We start from the raw sequence: 19,624 nt of genomic DNA, 5'->3' as shown, positions 1-19,624 counted from the left end.
TCTCTGGCGGGGGTGGGGTGGGGGGGGGGAAGGCAGCACCCCCATTCAGGGACTTATAGACAAAACCCCCACCTCCCTGGGACAGGGTACATGGGGGAAGGTATGGCTGTGGGCGCAGCTTCAGCAGACATAAACTCCATGCCTGAAGGCTCTGAAGAGAGCAGTGGATCTCCCAGCACAGCGTTTGAGCTCTGATAAGGGACAGACTGCCTCCTCAAGTGGGTTGCTGACCCCCGTGTACCCTGACTGGGAGACATCTCCCAGTAGGGGCTCACAGACACATCATACAGGAGAGCTCTGGCTAACATCTGGCAGGTGCCCCTTTGGGATGAAGCTTCCAGAGGAAGGAACAGGCAGCAATCTTTGCTGTTCTGCAGTCTCTGCTGGTGATACCCAGGCAAACAGGGTCTGGAGTGGACATCCAGCAAAATCCAGCAGACCTACAGCAGAGGGGCCTGTTAGAAGGAAAACTAACAAACAGAAAGGAATAGTGTCAACATCAATAAAAAGGACATCCACTCAGAGACTACATCCAAAGGTCACCAACATCAAAGGCCAAAGGTAGATAATTCCACGAAGATGAGGAGAAACCAGTGCAAAAAGGCTGAAAATTCCAAAAACTAGAACACCTCTTCTCCTTCAAAGGATAACTTTTTGCCAGCAAGGGAACAAAATTGGATGGAGAATGAGTTTAATGAATTGACAGAAGTAGACTTCAGAAGGTGGGTAATAGAAAATACCTCCAAGCTAAAGGAGCATATCCTAACCCAATGCAAGGAAGATAAGAACCTTGAAAAAAGGTTAGACAAATTTCTAACTAGAATAATCAGTTTAGAGAAGAACATAAATAACCTTATGGAACTGAAAAATACAGCATAAGAACTCCATGAAGCATACACAAGTATCAATAGCAGAATCAATCAAGCAGAAGAAAGGATATCAGAGATTGAAGATCAACGCAATGAAATAAAGCAAGAGTCAAGATTAGAGAAAAAAATGAAAAGAAACAAACAAAGCCTCCAAACAAAATATGGGACTGTGAAAAGACCAAATCTATGTTTGATAGGATGCATCACCTAAAAGAGATGGGGAGAATGGAACCAAGCTGGAAAACACTCTTCAGGATATTATCCAGGAGAACTTCCCAAACCTAGCAAGGCAGGCCAACATTCAAATTCAAGAAATACAGAGAATACCACAAAGACACTCCTTGAAAAGAGCAACCCCTAGACACATAATGATCGATTCACCAAGGTTGAAATGAAGGAAAAAATGTTAAGGGCATCCAGAGAGAAAGATCGGGTTACCCACAAAGGGAAGCCGATCAGACTAACAGTGGATCTCCTGGCAGAAACCCTATAAGCCAGAAGAGAGTTGGGGGGGCAATATTCAACATTCTTAAAAGAATTTTCAACCCAGAATTTCATAGCCAGCCAAACTAAGCTTCATAAATGAAGGAGAAATAAAGTCCTTTACAGACAAGCAAATGCTGAGAGATTTTGTCACCACCATGCCTGCCTTACAAGAGCTCGTAAGGGAAGCACTAAACATGTAAAGAACAACCGGTACCAGCCACTTCAAAAACATACCAAATTGTAAAGACCATCGATGCTAGCAAGAAACTGCATCAACTAATGGGCAAAATAACCAGCTAGCATCATAATGACAGGATCGAATTCACATATAACAATATTAGTCTTAAATATAAATGGGCTAAATGCCCCAATTAAAACACAGACTGGAAAATTGGATAAAGAGTCAAGACCCATCAGTATGCTGTATTCAGGAGACCCATCTCATGTGCAAAGACACACATAGGCTCAAAATGAAGGGATGGAGGAATATTTACCAAGCAAATGGAAAGAAAAAAAAAAAAAAAAAGCAGGCATTGCAATCCTAGTATCTGATAAAACAGACTTTAAAACAATAAAAATCAAAAGAGACAAAGAAGGGCATTGCATAATGAAATGACAGCAGAAATAAATAAGTTCTTTGAAACCAATGGGAACAAAGACACAACATACCAGAAAGTCTGGGTTACATTTAAAGCAGTGTGTAGAGGGAAATTTATAGCACTAAATGCCCATAAAAGAAAGCAGGAAAGATACAAAATTGACACCTTAACATCACAATTAAAAGAACTCAACAAGAGCAAACACATTCAAAAAGTAGCAGAAGACAAGAAATAACTATGATCAGAGCAGAACTGAAGGAGATAGAGACACAAAAACCCATCAAAGTATCAATGAATCTAGGAGCTAGTTTTCTGAAAAGATCAACAAAATAGATAGACTGCTAGCAAGACTAATGAAGAAAGAGAGAAGAATCAAATAAATGCAATAAAAATGATAAAGGGGATATCACCACTGATCCCACAGAAATACAAACTACCATCAGAGAATACCATAAACCCCTCTATGCAAAGAAACTAGAAAATCTAGAAGAAAAGAACAAATTCCTGGACACATACACCCTCCCAAGACTAAACCAGGAAGAAGTCAAATCCCAGAGTAGACCAATAAAAAGTTGTGAAATTGAGGGAATAATTAATAGACTACAAACCCCCCAAAAAAGTCCAAGACCAGACAGATTCACAGCTGAATTCTACCAGAGTTACAAAGAGGAACTGGTACCATTCCTTCTGAAATTGCTCCTAACGATAGAAAATGAGGGAATCCTAACTCATTTTATGAGGCCAGCATCATCGTGATACCAAAACCTGGCAGACATACAACAAAAAAATTTCAGGCCAGTATCCCTGATGAAGATCAATGCAAAGATCCTCAATAAAATACTGGCAAACCGAATCCAGCAGCACATCAAAAAGCTTATTTACTACGATCAAGTCAGCTTCACCTCTGGGATGCAAGGCTAGTTCAACATACACAAATTAATAAACATAATCCATCACATAAGCAGAACCAATGACAAAAAACACATAATTATCTCAATAGATGCAGAAAAGGCCTTCAACAATATTCAACAGCCCTTCATGCTAAAAACTCTCAATAAACTAGGCATTGATGGGACGTATATCAAAATAATGAGCTGTTTATGACAAACCGAGAGCCAAAATCATACTGAATGGGCAAAAACTGGAAGCATTCCCTTTGAAAACTGGCACAAGACAGGGATGCCCTCTCTCACACTCCTATTCAACATAGTATTGGAAGTTCTGGCCAGGGCAATTGGCAAGAGGAAGAAATAAAGGATATTCAATTAGGAAAAGAGGAAGTCAAATTGTTTCTGTTTGCAGATGACATGATTGCATATTTAGAAAACTGCATCATCTTAGCCCCAAATCTCCTTAAGCTGATAAGCAAAGTCTGAGGATACAAAAATCGATGTGCAAAAATCATAAGCATTCCTATACATCAATAATAAACAGAAAGCCAAATCATGAGTGAACTGCCATTCAAAACTGCTACTAAGAGAATAAAATACCTAGGAATACAACTTACAAGGGATGTGAAGGACCTCTTCAAGGACAGCTGCAAACCACTCCTCAAGGAAATAAGGGAGGACACAAACAAATGGAAAAGCATTCCATGCTCATGGATAGGAAGAATCAAAATCATGAAAACGGCCATATTGCCCAAAGTAATTTATAGATTCAATGATATCCCCATCAAGCTACCATTGTCTTTCTTCACAGAATTGGAAAAAACTACTTTAAATTTCATATGGAACCAAAAAAGAGCCCATATAGCCAAGACAATCTAAGCTAAAAGAAAGCTGGAGGCATCATTGTACCTGACTTCAAACTATACTACAAGACTACAGTAACCAAAACAGTATGGTACTGGTACCAAAACAAATATAGACGAAAGGAACTGAACAGAGGCCTCGGAAATAATGCCACACATCTACAACCATCTGATCTTTGACTAACCTCACAAAAACAAGCAATGGGGAAAGATTAACTACTTAATAAATGGTGATGGGAAAACTGGCTAGCCATATGCAAAAAGCTGAAACTGTACCCCTTCCTTACACCTTATACAAAAATTAACTCCAGATGGATTAAAGACTTAAACATAAGACCAAAAACCATAAAAGCCCTAGTAGGAAACCTAGACAATAGCATTCAGGACATAGGTATGGACAAAGACTTCATGACTAAAACACCAAAAGCAACGGCAACAAAAGTCAAAATTGACAAATGGGATCTAATTAAACTAATGAGCTACTTCACAGCAAAAGAAGCTATCATCAGAGTGAACAGGCAACCGACAGAATGGGAGAAAATTTTTGCAATCTCTCCATCTGACAAAGGGCTAATATCCAAAATCTACAAAGAACTTAAATTTACAAGAAAAAAAAAAACCGCTTCAAAAAGTGAGTGAATAATATGAACAGACACTTCTCAAAAGAAAACATTTATGCAGTCAACAAATATGTGAAAAAAAAGCTCATCATCACTGGTCATTAGAGAAATGCAAGTCAAAACCACAATGAGATATCATCTCATGCCAGTTAGGATGGCAATCATTAAAAAGTCAGGAAACAACAGATGCTGGAGAAGAAGTGGAGAAATAGGAACACTTTTACACTGTTGGTGGGAGTGTAAATTAGTTCAACATTGTGGAAGACAGTGTGGCGATTCCTCAAGGATCTAGAACTAGATTTGACCCAGCAATTCCACTACTGGGTATATACCCAAAGGATTATAAATCATTCTACTATAAAGACACATGCATATGTATGTTTATTACAGCACTGTTCACAATAGCAAAGACTTGGAACCAACCCAAATGCCCATCAATGATAGACTGGATAAAGAAAATTGGCACATATACACCATGGAATGCTATGCAATCATAAAAATAGATGAGTTCATGTCCTTTTCAGGGACATGGATGAAGCTGGAAACCATCATTCTCAGCAAACTAAGGACAGAACACCAAACACCACATGTTCTCACTCATAAATGGGAGTTGAACAATGAGAAAACATGGACATGGGTGGGGACGGGGGCATCACACACGGGGGCCTGTTGTGGGGTGGGGAGCTGGGGGAGGGTAGCATTAAGAGAAATACCTAATGTAAACACAAGCCACAATGGCATGTGTTTACCTATGTAATAAACATGCAGGTTCTGCCCATGTACCCAGAACTTAAAGCGTATATACATAAGGTTTGGGCAGGGTTATAGGAATCTAGAGGAAACTACAGAATCATGTTCACTGGATGCATGAAAAATGTAGTGCCATCCAACTGTTCTGTCACAGTAGTTACAAGTATGCAAGAACGTTAGAGTCAGACTGATGAGGGATCCAATACAGCTTTCCCAGTTTCTATGGGTGTGATCTTTGGCAATTAAAAAAAAAAAAGCTATCTGCATTTCAGTTTTCTCATCTGTAAAATTAAAGATGATACTATCTCTAAAGGTTTTTCAGAGAACTAAATGAGGAAATGTAACTCCAATGGTAACAACATCTGACACAGTGCAAAAACAATAACTATTAAATCCAGTTATCATCCCTTATTTTGTTCCTAGTAGAGATATTATAATGTGGGCCACAGAAACTTATTGAAGATAACATTTGGCTGTAATAACCTCCTCCACCCCCACCAAAAAAAAAAAAAAAGAAAAAAGAAAATCACGTACTTTGCAGCAATGTGGCTGCAGCGGGAGGTCATTATCCTATGTGAATTAATGCAGAAACAGAAAACCAAATAATATACTTCTCACTTATAAGTGGGAACTAAACATTGGATACTCATGGACATGAAGATGGCAAAAATAGACACTGGGACTACGAGAAGGGGGAAGGCTGAAAATCTAACTATTGGGTACTATTCTCACTACCTGGGTGAAGGGATCAATCGCACCCTAAACTATCACTATATATACTCATGTAACAAACCTGCACATGTATGCTCTGAATCGAACATAAAAGTTAAAATTTTATTTAAGATTAGGTATAAAAGTTCATATTTAGAATTAGAATTTACAATAAATTACACATATATAAAATATGGTAAGTATTACAAATAGTGCAAATCAGGACATCTTTTAATTCTAATTATTTGCTTACATGCTTCTAAATTACCTTTTTTGGGCTGCATTTTCTTTGGTTGCTTTATTCTGTCACAAGTCTTATATTTTCAATAAAGATAATAGAAAAATAATCAAGTCTCTCCTCTAGAATGATAGAGCAGAATTCATTTTTGAAATTGGTTTTGCAGTTTCTGTCAACTTCATAGTTTCTTATTTGTAATCTTGTACGTGGAGCTGCAGCTGCAGCTTCTTGCTGAGATGGCACTGCTTTCAGGGGCAGACTTTCAAATGTTTACAGTCCCTTGATCTCAGTCTTCATATTCTTTGATAGCTGCAGTTTCTAGGTTGGCTAAGTCCTAGCTGCCGCTGTGTCCTGTCCTACTCTGTCTACTAGTCCTGGAGGGATTGAGGGGATGGGAGGTGGTGGTGAAATGCCATGAAGTCTAACACTGACTTCTGAGCAGGAAGCAGGGAAAAATCTCATTTGTGGCTTTCTCTTTGGAGTCAAAGTCTGGATGCTCCAAGAGGTCCCCTGGGACAAGGTTGTCACTTGGGCTGGGTGGATGTGAAGGTAGGACTGGCAGCCTCTCCACTCCACCTACAGATCTAAGACCACCACGAGGGCAGAGAGGGTGACCTTCAGTCTGAGGTCGATGAATCTTTCCCATGTAGAGTTTATTTAGCAAATAAAAACGTAGGTTGCATCTGTTATTTGGGACCTACTTAAGTGAAAATGTTATTCATTGTTTATCTGAAATTAAAACTTAATTGAGCATCCTGTATTTTATTTGGCAACTTTATCACTGTGGCCCTACATGACAGCTTTGAAAAGCGTCCATGCAAGGAAGGGGTCCTGAAGCTTAAGTTTCATTAGCGTTGTAAATCTGTCCTGATTCTAATGTAAAGCTTAACCTCAGTTACTGTTAACCAAGGTTAACAACAAAATGTTCACCAAAAAGTGCTGAATCTAAAGTACCAGATTTGACTAGAGGTTAAAAATATTTTGTTTTCTCTTTACTTTCCCCTTTAAAGCTCATTTTGTTCAATTTGGTCCATTAATTTAATATGTTGATATTTTTAAGTCTTAATTCTGTAGTATATCGCATTAACTATGTGAACTACTTCTAGCATCATTTGATTCTTAAATTTGATATGCAGGTGATAAGCCAGTCCTTTTAATACCAGAAAGACACAGGCAAATTACCTTGGCTGATGGGTATTGAAAGAACGATTATTCTAGGTCCTGTTGCTTTTAAAACAGCCGGCCCAATAAGAGTGAAATCCCCAAACTACAGAATTTAAGTTTGTTCTTTATTCTAGCATTTATTCTTTCCAATAACAATATTTGCTTGGTATGATTTGCGAGGATTTAATATGGGGGGACCCTGAGGGAAAAATTTTTGGGTAAGCCATTTCAAAGGCAGTTTTTCTGCCTCTCTAAAGTTGAGTCCATTAGTATTTGCTTGGTCATGCATTGTTACTTTGGCCAATCAGCAGGAGTGTAGGATTTACTCAATACGTATAGCACTGAGTCATAGCAACATAGGTAGTAAAGAATCAGCTTGGGTTACTGTCTCTCAAAGATAGAAGATGCTCAAAGATTTGTGACTTTCCCCTGAAGTCTGAAGAGAATAACAAGCTGTTGATTTTTGTCAAAATTATAGAGAAATATTGATGAGGTTGAGGCCAAGAAGAGAGAACTATAGCTTGTCACTAGGCAAGTCTGCACCCTTTAGATGGAGACATCATTCAATCATGCAAAGAGAATTGTTCTACCATCTAGTTCATTTTTCCCCATCATGTACATGATGCTATGATGAAACACTTGACTACTAGCTGAAATGGGGTTTATACTATGCCTTCTTCATACACCAGTTTAGCCACACTGTCAAAAATCAAGCAGTGAAGTTAATCTGTAATGGCCTGTTACTGACAAAGCCATTCTAACTTTAGTCATCACTGTTTCCTCTTCTAAGTGTTCATGGACTCTTAAAAACTAATCTCTTGTAGGATTTTTGTCAAGCTCTCTGATCTGTAATTCAATAAATCTACCTTCTTTCCCTTCTAAAAATTGGAGTAACATTTTCCATCCTTCAGTCTCCTGGAATCTCTCCTGTTTTCCATGGTTTCCCAATAATTACCCACAGTGGTTCAGTAATTATAGACATACATTCTTTCTGTTCCCCAAGATGTAGTTTAGCTAGGCCAAAAGATTTGAAGTCGTCACAGCAGCTAGGATCCCTCTCATGAGCCCTCCTGCTCCCTCAGTTTCAGAGTCCTCTGACTATTATTCACTCCTCACTTTTCCTGGGTCCACGACTTGGCAGCGATTGAAATTGTGGGATTCTTAATAGTTGCCAAAGTTCACATTTAGTTATGGATCTCCAGAAGGACCTACTAATTGTCAGACGCCGAGTCAAAGTCTCATTCTGAGACTTGACTGATAAACATATTTTATATTCTTAGAGGTTTCTTACAATTGCGATGGGTCGCTCCTGGGACCACCATAACACCAGAAACACAAAGACCATAGAAGTTCATTATTGCTCACTCATTATTGCTTCTTTAATATATTTATTTAATTATTAACTAAAAGCTTAAAAAGGCTGTTGCCCTTTTTATAACAAGAAGGACCTGGATTATTTGTGGGTCTGTGCTTGTTTCATTTGGTTTTTAATTCTCTCTCACTTAAATGAGGACATTATAATGGTTTAAATGGTTAAATATCTCACTTCACAGCCAAGTAATAGTAGAGGAAACATAAGACCACAGCTTAAGTAGAATGAGAAATGTAAGTCTTCGGATTACTCATTGGAATATAAAAGTGAGAAAAAGAGTATCTAGTTCCAATATTTAAACAAACACAATCACCAGGACTTTGATGCTGTTTTTCCATTAACACTGCTGACATCAGACCCTGAACAGAGTTTCCATAAAGAAAATTTAAAATGTCCAAGACACAATATTGCTTTAAGAAAATTACTCTTTCAACCCCCAAGTCTAGCACAGTGTCTGGCATGTAGTAGTCTCACAGAACAACGTTGAGTTGAATTTACAAGCCACATAAAGAATATGAGTTAAATCTTGGACCCTTAAAACCATGATAATTGTTTCACAGGCAGCAAGGGCTCAGGGAAAAAGAAAAGGTTTTAGAACAAAACATGCATTGTGAGAACTGTTACTCCAGCAAACAAAAACACATCCCAATAACAATAATACTTCAGTTTCTTTGGGCATTTGAAGAGGCACAATAAAGAGCCAGCTTTTTTTCTTGTCTGTGTTCTTGAAAACATTGGAAGAGGAACAAAAATTTCTGGCAAATGGAGATCAAAATATCAGCTTCATTGCTGTTGGAAAGGGGCTTAGATTTTGGTAAGGCTAGACCTGCAAATACAGATCCCTAGAATTAGGGACTTACTTTAATCCTTGCTTTTTTCCAGTGGAGTCCACATGTTACATATGACTACAGAAGAGTCATAAGTCACAGCAGTCCAGACAAACGCTTTGCTTCCCACGTGGAGGCTTCATCCTGTAACCCGGGAGAAGACCAGACACAGATGTGAACTTCCAGGTAGCCGCTCTTTAAAGGAAGGGGAAGAGAGGAGCTAGCTATGCCTGCCCTCTTCCTTGTTTTAAATTCATCAGATAAGTGAATTCACTCCACCTGAGTGTTTGTGTGTTAAGGGTGGAACAAGAAACTGGTGCTTAGAAAAACCAGAGAAGTGGAGCATTGTTTCTACTTAAGGATCTTTTAACACTTCTTGGCTTAAAATATGTTTATATATTCATCTCCTTCCCAAACTCAGGATGGTAAGCAGAGTACATAGTTTCCCTATTTTTACAGTTAAGAAATGGAGATGCAGAAAAAATGTGTCATAGTCACTTGAAACTCATTGTGTCATCATGAATCTGTAATCCAACCACCCCCACCTCCAACACCCAGCTAGTTGTTCTCTCAACAAATAATGAAGAGTGATCCTTGATGATTATTCTTAGGCTGTAATCCTTTCACCCAGCATTATTTCAACAACATCTATCTATCTATCTATCTATCTATCTATCTATCTATCTATCTATCTTCTATCTTCTATAGCTATCATCTATCTATCCATCTATCTTCTATCTGTATCTATCATCTATCTATCTATCTATCTATCTATCTATCTATCTATCTATCTATCTTCTATCTTCTATATCTATCATCTATCTATCTATCCATCTATCTTCTATCTGTATCTATCATCTATCTATCTATCTATCATCTATCTATCTATCTTCTATCTTCTATATCTATCATCTATTTATCTATCCATCTGTCTTCTATCTGTATCTATCATCTATCTATCTATCTATCTATCTATCTATCTATCTATCATCTATCTATCTATTATCTATCTATCTATCTATCTATCTATCTATCTATCTATCTATCATCTCTGTGTGTGTCTGTCATTCGTCTGTCTGTTCATCCATCCATTCATCTAAGAAAGAAGGGGTGCAGGGAGGGAATTTGTAGTGAGAGGCTTCTGACAGAACTGGCCTTAGTCCCAGCCTAAGTAACCTAAATAAGTTTTTTATCCCCTTAGCTGGGTGTCAGTGGTGTCATTTTGTGGCGGGAAGTGAAAGAAGACTTTCTAAGTCAATGAACAAGTCAGAAGCCTATCCCTCAATTAATTGTCATAAAGAAATCCCACCCATCACAACCAAGTAGCATAATTTAAGTTTTTAATAGAAGTATGAAATAAACACAGAACAGCATATATATCATAAGTATACAGCTCAGTTAATTTTCAAAAATTGAACATGATCGAAAAACAGAACATGACCAATTCTTCTGAGCTATGTTATTCTCTTCTGGTTACCCTCAGCGAAGGGTATGTTTATCTGAATTTCTAAGATAATGCATTAATTTTGCCTGCATTGTACTTTTTATGAATGGAATAATACAGTATGTACTCTGATGTCCAGCTTCTTTTGCTTAACATTATTTTTTGAGATGTATCCATATTATTGTGTATATTTGCAGATCATTTATTCCTGTTAGTGTGTTGTACTGCATTGTGTAACTAAGCCACAGTGTAGTTATTCATTCTACTTTTGATAGCCTGTGAGAAGTTAACAATTTAGGGCTATTATAAATAGCAGTGATGTGAACAGTCTTGTTCATATCTCTGGTGCACATATATCTATGTACTTCTGTTGGCTCTATGCCTACAATGGTATTGCTGGGTCAGAGGGTATATATTTGTTTGGCTTTGTGGATGTTAGCAGTCTTCCAAAGTGTTTACTAGTTTATACACCCACCAGCAGTGTCCAAGAATTTCTGTTGCTTTACATCCTCACAAGCCTAGTCGCCCACAAAAATGCACACAAACTAATCCCTGCAATCTGCCAATATGGTACCTTGCATGGCAAAAGGAACTTTCAGAGCCACAGTGGAGATCCACTGGTAATTCTGTTGCTCTCTGAGGATCTCCTCAGTTTTTCACTGTTGAACCCTGAACAACCATCCACATTTTAAGTGTGAAGGCTACAGAAGAAATTATTTGAACAGTTGCAGAGGGGAGACATCAGAGGGAGTTCAGTTCCAGATAGTGGAAATCATGCTGAAGTTTGTATAGTGTGTATGGAACAAATGATTCTGTTTGAGGTTTAAAAAAAAAAAACAAAAACAAAAAACCTTAAAATACCCTCAAAACACCAGTAGTTTAATTAAGTTCATTACATCTTTCATGATTAGCAGTAAGATTCATAAACTATCAGTTTCTCCTACATCAGTCATGTTTTTGACTGTCCACAATTATCTAAAACCTATTTTACAAACCTCCTGCCAGAAAGTCAGATGTGCGAAGTAGAATGACTTTAAGACAGTATATCTTTACATTATGTGGGAGGCTAACAAAGTAGTAAGATCTGTTATGATACAAAGCTGAGTCATGTCAAAATAATCATATTTTAGAATTTGATGTCAGTGAGGTTAGCTAGCACGCTAAAGTTCTTCGTTTAATTTGCTAGGCCATAAATTCAGTTTTCTTATAGTCATATAGACAAGATTTAAACACATTACTGAGTAAACAAAGTACTTTTAGAGATTTCTCATAGTTATACTTTAAAGTCGACACTATTTTAGGAGGCTGATATTTCTGATTTTATATTGTCCTTTTTGATAAATTGGCTTCTCTCTCTCTGCATATGTTCTAGTTTTTTCTTTGTATTATCTCTATTTTTTATTATTTCATCTTACTAATACCTCCTCATGTCTTCTGAAATTCATCATCGTTTCCTCCATCTCTCAAGGACATACAGAAAGTACGATACATAAATACATATACATGTATATGTGTGGATGAATAGATAGATAGATAGATAGATAGATGTCTGGGGCCTATGCTGGACCAATCCGCTGTGGAGGAAATGGGGGTCAAAGCAAGCTAAGCATGGCCACTTGTAACTGTCTCTTAAGCAAAGCAGCTTTCCTTAGAAAGGATTGTGTATGCGGCAGGTAGCATGACCAATGGTCTTAACAGATTCTTTGGCTTCATTTTAATCTCTTTTCCTAAGTTGTTTCTTAAATTACTGTTGCTTTCACACCCAACTCCCTTCTCTTCTCATTCACGCTTTAAAAGTTTCCCAGGTGATCTTATTTATTCAGTGGCTTTACAGCACTTGCTCTATCTCCAGCCCAAATGACTTACAGGTACTCCAGGTTCTGGATATCACACAGGCACTAATTCAAATCATTTCAAAATAAATCCATTATTTTATATATCCAGGCCGCAAATGCTTTTCTTCCTGTATATCTTATGTCAGAACTATAAAATGCATACAAATACTCATTTTCTTTATATATAATTTTGGACATAAGACACATATAGTAATTTTTTTACTATATTTTCTCACTGTAACAAAAATCTCACTTACTTTAACGTAAGTAGAATTCATCCATAAGGACACTTTAAAGTAAGACAATACACAGAAGTATATAGGGATAAGCAAGTCTTCCTCTCATTTCTGACCTCCGTATTCTAGTCCTCTTCCTCATAGGCATCGACTCTGCTCAACGTCAGCTACATCCTTGCAGGGATACCCTTTGTATAAATATATATGCGTGTGTATTTTTCTTAAAATTTATATTCTGCTGTGGATACAGTTATTTCCTTGTTTTTCCACTAACAATATAACTTGAATACTTACTATAAAAATAAAATAAACTCAGAAATGTTTATAGTAAGAATTTACATAAGGAAAACTTCTTATAATTTCTGGTTTGGGTTCTTAAAACTGACTATACTGTAATCCTGTTAGATTACGTCCTTTCAAGGAGGAAATGCTTGAAGTTATTGTTGATGATTTGTAATTTGTTTTATATACTTTTGTTAAAATAGTATGTTTTATTTTTGTACTTTCCTCACCTGCTGTCTAGAGGTCATACAATTTTAGCTTTTTTTCCTGACATTACCGCTGTATTTCAAGACAATGTGCTCATCTTTCAAAATGTGCTTTATCTTCACCAATTCTAGACATCATCTATTGATATTTTTGTTCAAAAAATGATACAGCTCTTTTATAAAGTCTCTCCTACTAATTCCCCTAGTCAATTTTTCAATATAATTATATCAGAATTTTGGTTTAATTAAGACTAAATTTTACATTATGAATATTTGTAAGAATTCTCTCCTTAGTCAAGGACTTAGTAAGTTCATGATTATCATTTGGGTTTTCCTGCAGTAAGTAAATGTTAGGTTCAGGGGTCTGGGTTCAGCCTATGCTGTGGTCTGAGGGGAGGAGTGGGTCGATGGGCAGAAAGAACACTCAGGGGGCCATAGGCGGGTGAAATGTAGTTTTATTCGGCAGCTTTTTCATCAGCAGCTTAGCCACATTAGCTCTCTCACACTGTCCGCCTTTATCTTGGGTGTCTGCTCCAGCTCTGTGGCTTCTACCACCCCCACGCCTGCAGCAGCACAGCTGGCTCTCCCTTGCCTTCTGGGTCAGCAGCTTAACTCTTTTTCTCTCTTGGCATGAGCACGAGCAGTGTTGTGCCATGCCGTGCCATGCCGTGCCATACCAAGCTGTGTCCTGGCTCCCTCTGTTCACATGCAAGATGAACAGCTTTGGTTCGCTCTCTCTCTTTCTCTGGGTACCAGTGCCTGAACAAAAGCCATGTCTAGTTGAGTTGAGCCAAGCCCCTGTGCACAGTGTCAGCAGGGCAATTATACCTTTTACAGACAATAGTGGCTCAGAGCCAAGTGTGAACTTACACAAATAGGTTATATAACAAGTGGAGATGTGCACCTGCCTGCCAAACTCGCTGAGTCATGCAGGCCTGGATATCTGCATTGGCCTATTCCTTAATAGCCTTTTGTTATTGCTCATGACTGTAATATATCCTTTAATCTTTTTGAGGATATTAGTTATATACTTTTGAAAGATTTTTTGTGCTCCTTGCTTATTCTCTTTTTTTCTGGGCTTGATTTTCTATTATTTTGGGCCTGTTTTTTACATTAGAGACTTTTCTCAAACACCTGGCAATGCTTGACTCCCCACTTACAGTTAGCAGGAGGCCCTGAGAAGCAAATGGAATCGCTGAGTGCAGTTTGACTGGCAGAATTCACTGTAGGATAATAAGGCAGCAAGGTGCCCTTCTCATGTAGAAGATACTAAGGGATTTTTCTCTTGAGCTGCTCAGTTTCACAGTGAAGCATTCTATAATCCTCTGCCTTGCAGCTTTGGAGGATGAAGCAAGGCCTTTGCTCTGACTGCTAAATAATAGGCTTTCTATCACTTCCCTTGTTTTTGGTCTTATGGTTTAGCCCAATTTCTGTGGTACCTTTGACCATCAAGTCCTGAAGCTTTCTAAGTTCCCGTAGTGAAAATTGGCTCCATTCACAGCTGCAATCCCTCTGCAGGTGTCTGCACTTTAGCATTCCTGAACTTTGCTTTGTCGAGAACCACCCTTCCAGCTGTTTGTTATTTATTTGTATTTTCCAGTTATTTATTGACATTCCTCATCTGCTGTCATCTCCTCATCTTTCTCACCTTTGTCCTTGAATTTGTACTTTAAAAATCATTTGTCAATTTGGTAAAATTTTTGAATGGAAAGAAAATGAACATGTGGTGAATATTTGTTTAATTGAAATTGTCATGAATCAGGAAGAAGCAAAAGGGTGTTGAAGGGTAACTGGTTAGGAATCTGTAATGCAGGGTTAACAAATTACTGCTCCCTATCCAAACGTTGCTCACAGCAGATGAGCTTAGTCTGGTTTTTACATTTTTAAAGGGTTGTAAAACAAAACAAATCAAATCAAAACGAAACAAAACATTAGAGACCATATGTGGCCAAAAAACAAACAAACAAGCAAACAAAAAAACAAAAGCCTAGCATAATTGTTACCTAGCTCTGTACAGAAAGCGATTGCTGATCCCAGTTTTAGTGCAGTGGTTCTCAACCTGGGAGCATCAAAAACAGACCTATGACCAGGTCTCTGGTCATTAAGCAAAAATCTCTGTGGGCAAGGCTCAGGGGGTGATATTAGTTTGCAGTGAGACTATTATGAAAACCCTCTCCTAGCAAAATACAGCATTGTCTAAACCATCAAAACACCATCACCATCCCACCAACAAGAGCAACTGACAAATTTCTATGCTTCTTATTTACTATTTATTTTATGTTTATTTACTTTTTGAGACAGGGTTTTGCTCTGTTGCCTTGACTGGAGTGTAGTGGTGTAATTATGACTCACTATACCCTTGACCCCCAGGGCCCAAGCGATCCTCCCACCTGAGCCTCCTGAGTAGCTGGGAGTACAGGGGTCCACCACCATGCCCGGCTAATTTTTTTTTTTTAATATTCAGTAGAGATGAGGCCTCACTATGTTGCCCAGCCTGGTCTTGAACTCCTGACCTCAAATCCCTCCTTGGCTTCCCAAAGTAAGCCATCACGCCTGGCGTATGTTTATTTTTGGCAACATTATATGCACATAAATTGTTTGTACAGGCCTGATGATTAAAGTGAAAGTCCTCTGTGTCCCTCTTCCCCATTCTATAAGTATAGCCTCTTTACATTTTTTAAATTAATTCTTTTCTCCATATTTCTAAATAATATGTTAATATTGCTTCTTCAGGATTTTTCAGTTTTAGACATTTTCTATTCACTTTCTACCATGAAAAATAAGGATTTAATTCCCTTTCACAACTACACCCTCCCACACATGCAAGCTTCCCAGATCCACTCCATTCTTTTTAATAGTTTTCATTAGAACAATATTCATTTTATTAAATATGTTCATCAGGATGTAAATGCTATTTGCAGCTGAGCAATGCCATAGCCAGTGATTATGTTCTTGCACTATTGTGTTCTTCCTGAAGTTAGTAATTAATCTTTTGACTCCTCTCCTTAGTTTTCCATATATATGTATATGTGTGGATATACACATATATATACACACACACACGCTATTCAAAACCAAACTGTTTCCAATTATCTAGGTCTTCTCTCAGTATAGACATCATGTATTCTATTAATCTCATGTTTGTGAAACAGTTTCTCCTAGAGCCCGGACTGGAGGCTTACTGCACCTGGTGCATAGTTGTCATTGGACTCTGGTTTTCTTTTTTCAGAGATGTTCTTTGCCTCTGCATTGTATGGAGTACTCTGGTTTCTAGAGCCCAGATATTCTTCTTTCTTGGTTTAAGACTTCATCTTGGAGCAAATCCTTCAGTAACTTTATGAGAAAGAGTGCCTGGGAGACAAATGCTCCAGATGTTGCATGTCTGAAAATGTAGATAATCCACCAACATGTTATTCACAGTTAGCTTGCAAATAGAATTCTAGGTTTAAATGTATTTTCCTTCATATTTTAATGGTATCAATTCCTCATTATACAACTTCCAGTTTTACTGTTTGAACAACCTGAAGTCATTCTAATTTTATATGTTTGTGGTGCGGAAGATTGTATTTCCAAAAATGGTTGCAAAATATCTTTGTCTCACAATGTGACCTTTCTACTCTCCCATTGAGATCCGTGTACCTTCCCTTTGAATCTGCACGGCCAGTGATTTGCTTATATCCAATACCTTATAATGGAAGTGATGTTGGGGTAATTTTGAGGCTAGTTTAGAAGAAGCAGTATGCCTTTTGCCTTGTTCATGGGGACACTTGTTTGTGGAACCCCAAGTGGGAATATAAGAAGTCTGACTACCCTAAACATTATGTTCTAAGGAAATTCAGGGCAGATAGGCCTCATGGGGTTCCTCTGTCAACAGCCCCAGCTAAGGTTCAAGCTGACAGCCAGCATCAAATGCTAAATATATGAGTGAATGAGACTTCAGATGATTTGAGCCATCTGTCTATCATCTCTAGTTGTCTTCCCAGCTGAAGTCATACAGATTGTGGAGAATAAATAAGCCATTCCTACTGTGCTCTGCCTAAATTGCTGACCCACAAAACCCAAGAGCATAATAAAATTGTTTTATTAACCCACTAAGTGTTGGGAGAATTTGTTGCATGACACTAATGACCGGAACAGTATGGGGCTTTTAAAAACATTTTTGAAAGCTCTTAGGATTTCATTTCCGTTTTTCAGTGTCCTGAAAGTTTATGGTGGTTATTTCATTCATTGTAAGTCAACACTTTCAGTGTGAAAAATTTATATCTTTCAGTTCTTAGAGATTTTATCGAATTGTTTTGTCAGTGATAGTTTTCCTTTTTTTTTTTTTCTTTTTCAAGTTTCTGTTATTTAGAGGCCAGAACTCTTGGGCTAATAATCTCCTAATTCTCTCACTTCTTTTTTTCTTTTATTTTCCAGCTCTTAATTTTTAAATTTTAATTTCTGAAAAAATGTGCAAACATTATTTTTCTCATTCTTGTCATAGTTTTAATCTTCAACACTTTTATTAAGGGCATTTTGTTCTTTTTATCTTTTCTAAAATGTGTGCAATTTCTCTTCTTGTCTATACCAGGACATTAGTAATCATTTTTTGTTTGCTTGTTTTTCTTTCTTTTTTAAAGTTTTCTTGTACTTGAATAGTCTCTGTTGCTTAAAAGCTGCTTTTATCTATTTGTTTTTGTCTCTTTCTTTGATGCTTTCTAATCCTTGGTTGTTTTCTCATAGTTAAGAATAGGACACTAAAAATGGAGAGGAGTAGTTGGTTGGTGGCTTTACTGATTGATATTCTGTCTGGGCCATTTCACTGGGGGAAGTCCTGGTATCAATATTTTTATCTTTTTTTGGAGGGAAGTGGCAGGAACGGATGTGATTCCTTACCTCGATCTGTGCCTGCTGTTTACCAGCCCAGAGATCCTCTATTTTATACTCCAGAGAATGAACCTCTAGCCCCCAGCAGGAGAGGACAGTTGTTTAGCTGCATGGACCTGGCATCTAACATGAAGAGACTTCAACCAATCTCCCAGTTTTTGTCTTATCTTCTTTATATCTGGAGCTGTCCAATATCCTCAATTCCTATGCATTTAAGGGTTTGCAGTGTGAATTCATATATTTACTTGTTTCTTCTGCCCAGCCTTGAGATTTAACTTTCAGAATTTAGCTTTGCTTCTGCTAAGTCAGTATCACTCATTTATGTTACAGCTTCCAAAATTTTGCGATTGTCATTTTCTTTCCTTTTCCCTTTGTCTTTGGTTGATATGCTTTTTTAGGCAACTCTTTGCTATGGTTTTAATGGAAACCAGAGAGGCAAATAAAGTAAATATATGTACTCAATCTACCTTCTTTACTGTTAAATTAAAATATGTACATCAAAGGAATCTCTATATTAAAATTTAGAATTTGTTAACTAATCTGGATATGTCTCATTGAATTCCTTTTCTTATAAGATTATTGTAATTTTTAATGCTATGATTTCTTCATTCATTTCTGAGTGGCATATTGAAATTAATAACAGCCTCTGAAGAAAGAGACTATTTCCAATAAATATACATGTTGATTGTAAGAGAGACCTTGGTTTAAGAAAAATTAAGGTGTAAAATCCTGGAAATATTTGGATTGAGAAACTATAGTAATTAAATATAAAAAGTAAAATTGAGAACTTTTAGCAACAAAGCAAAGGGAGAAAATGACTTGTAGTAGTAGTTCATCAATAGTTTGTCTTATATTTTGACTGCTAATAGTAAGAGAAAAATGAATAATCATGGAATTGTACACAATTTCACAATTTTACCTGAGGCAAAAGAAAATCTTATTCCATTTTGGCATATCTCCGGAGTAGTGAACTTGACATTTTCATTCTGATTTCCCTCTGGTCAAACATTTGAATTTCTTTACTCGTTATCAAGGAAATGTTCTTTACTTGTTATCAAGGAAAATGTTATGAAATCTTCTAGATTGTCTTTTATAATCTTTAACTGAGAATTTATTTTTAAGTGTTCTTGTGTCTGGGCCAATATAAAAGAACAAATTCCAAGAGCTTTCTCGGACAAGAGAAAGGGCATTTGAGGTTTCTGCACATATGCTCTGGATACAGTCAGGGAAAGGATCCAACTTGGCAAAATTAATTTATGAAGAATTTAATTTCACAAATGGCTATTTAAAATGTTTCTTTTTGAGGGTGTTGTGGGATAGAGATGGCACATATGGCTGCCAACTAGATCTTTTTTCAGGTATATTT

At 37.3% G+C, this 19,624-nt stretch overlaps 1 long non-coding RNA gene across 1 annotated transcript in view; it reads right to left on the bottom strand.

The window, feature by feature from the left end:
* Positions 1-10,077, bottom strand: part of LOC103882268 — a 34,963-nt gene extending 24,886 nt beyond the window's left edge. The window contains exon 1 of the long non-coding RNA XR_001899417.3: positions 9,423-10,077. This is a non-coding gene — a long non-coding RNA (uncharacterized LOC103882268). The remainder of the gene's footprint in view (positions 1-9,422) is intronic.
* Positions 10,078-19,624: the final 9,547 nt, after the last annotated feature.

Source organism: Papio anubis, chromosome 2 (assembly GCF_008728515.1).
Source record: "Papio anubis isolate 15944 chromosome 2, Panubis1.0, whole genome shotgun sequence".
NCBI classification, from domain to species: domain Eukaryota; kingdom Metazoa; phylum Chordata; class Mammalia; order Primates; family Cercopithecidae; genus Papio; species Papio anubis.
This window is presented reverse-complemented; position numbering and strand designations above follow the sequence as displayed.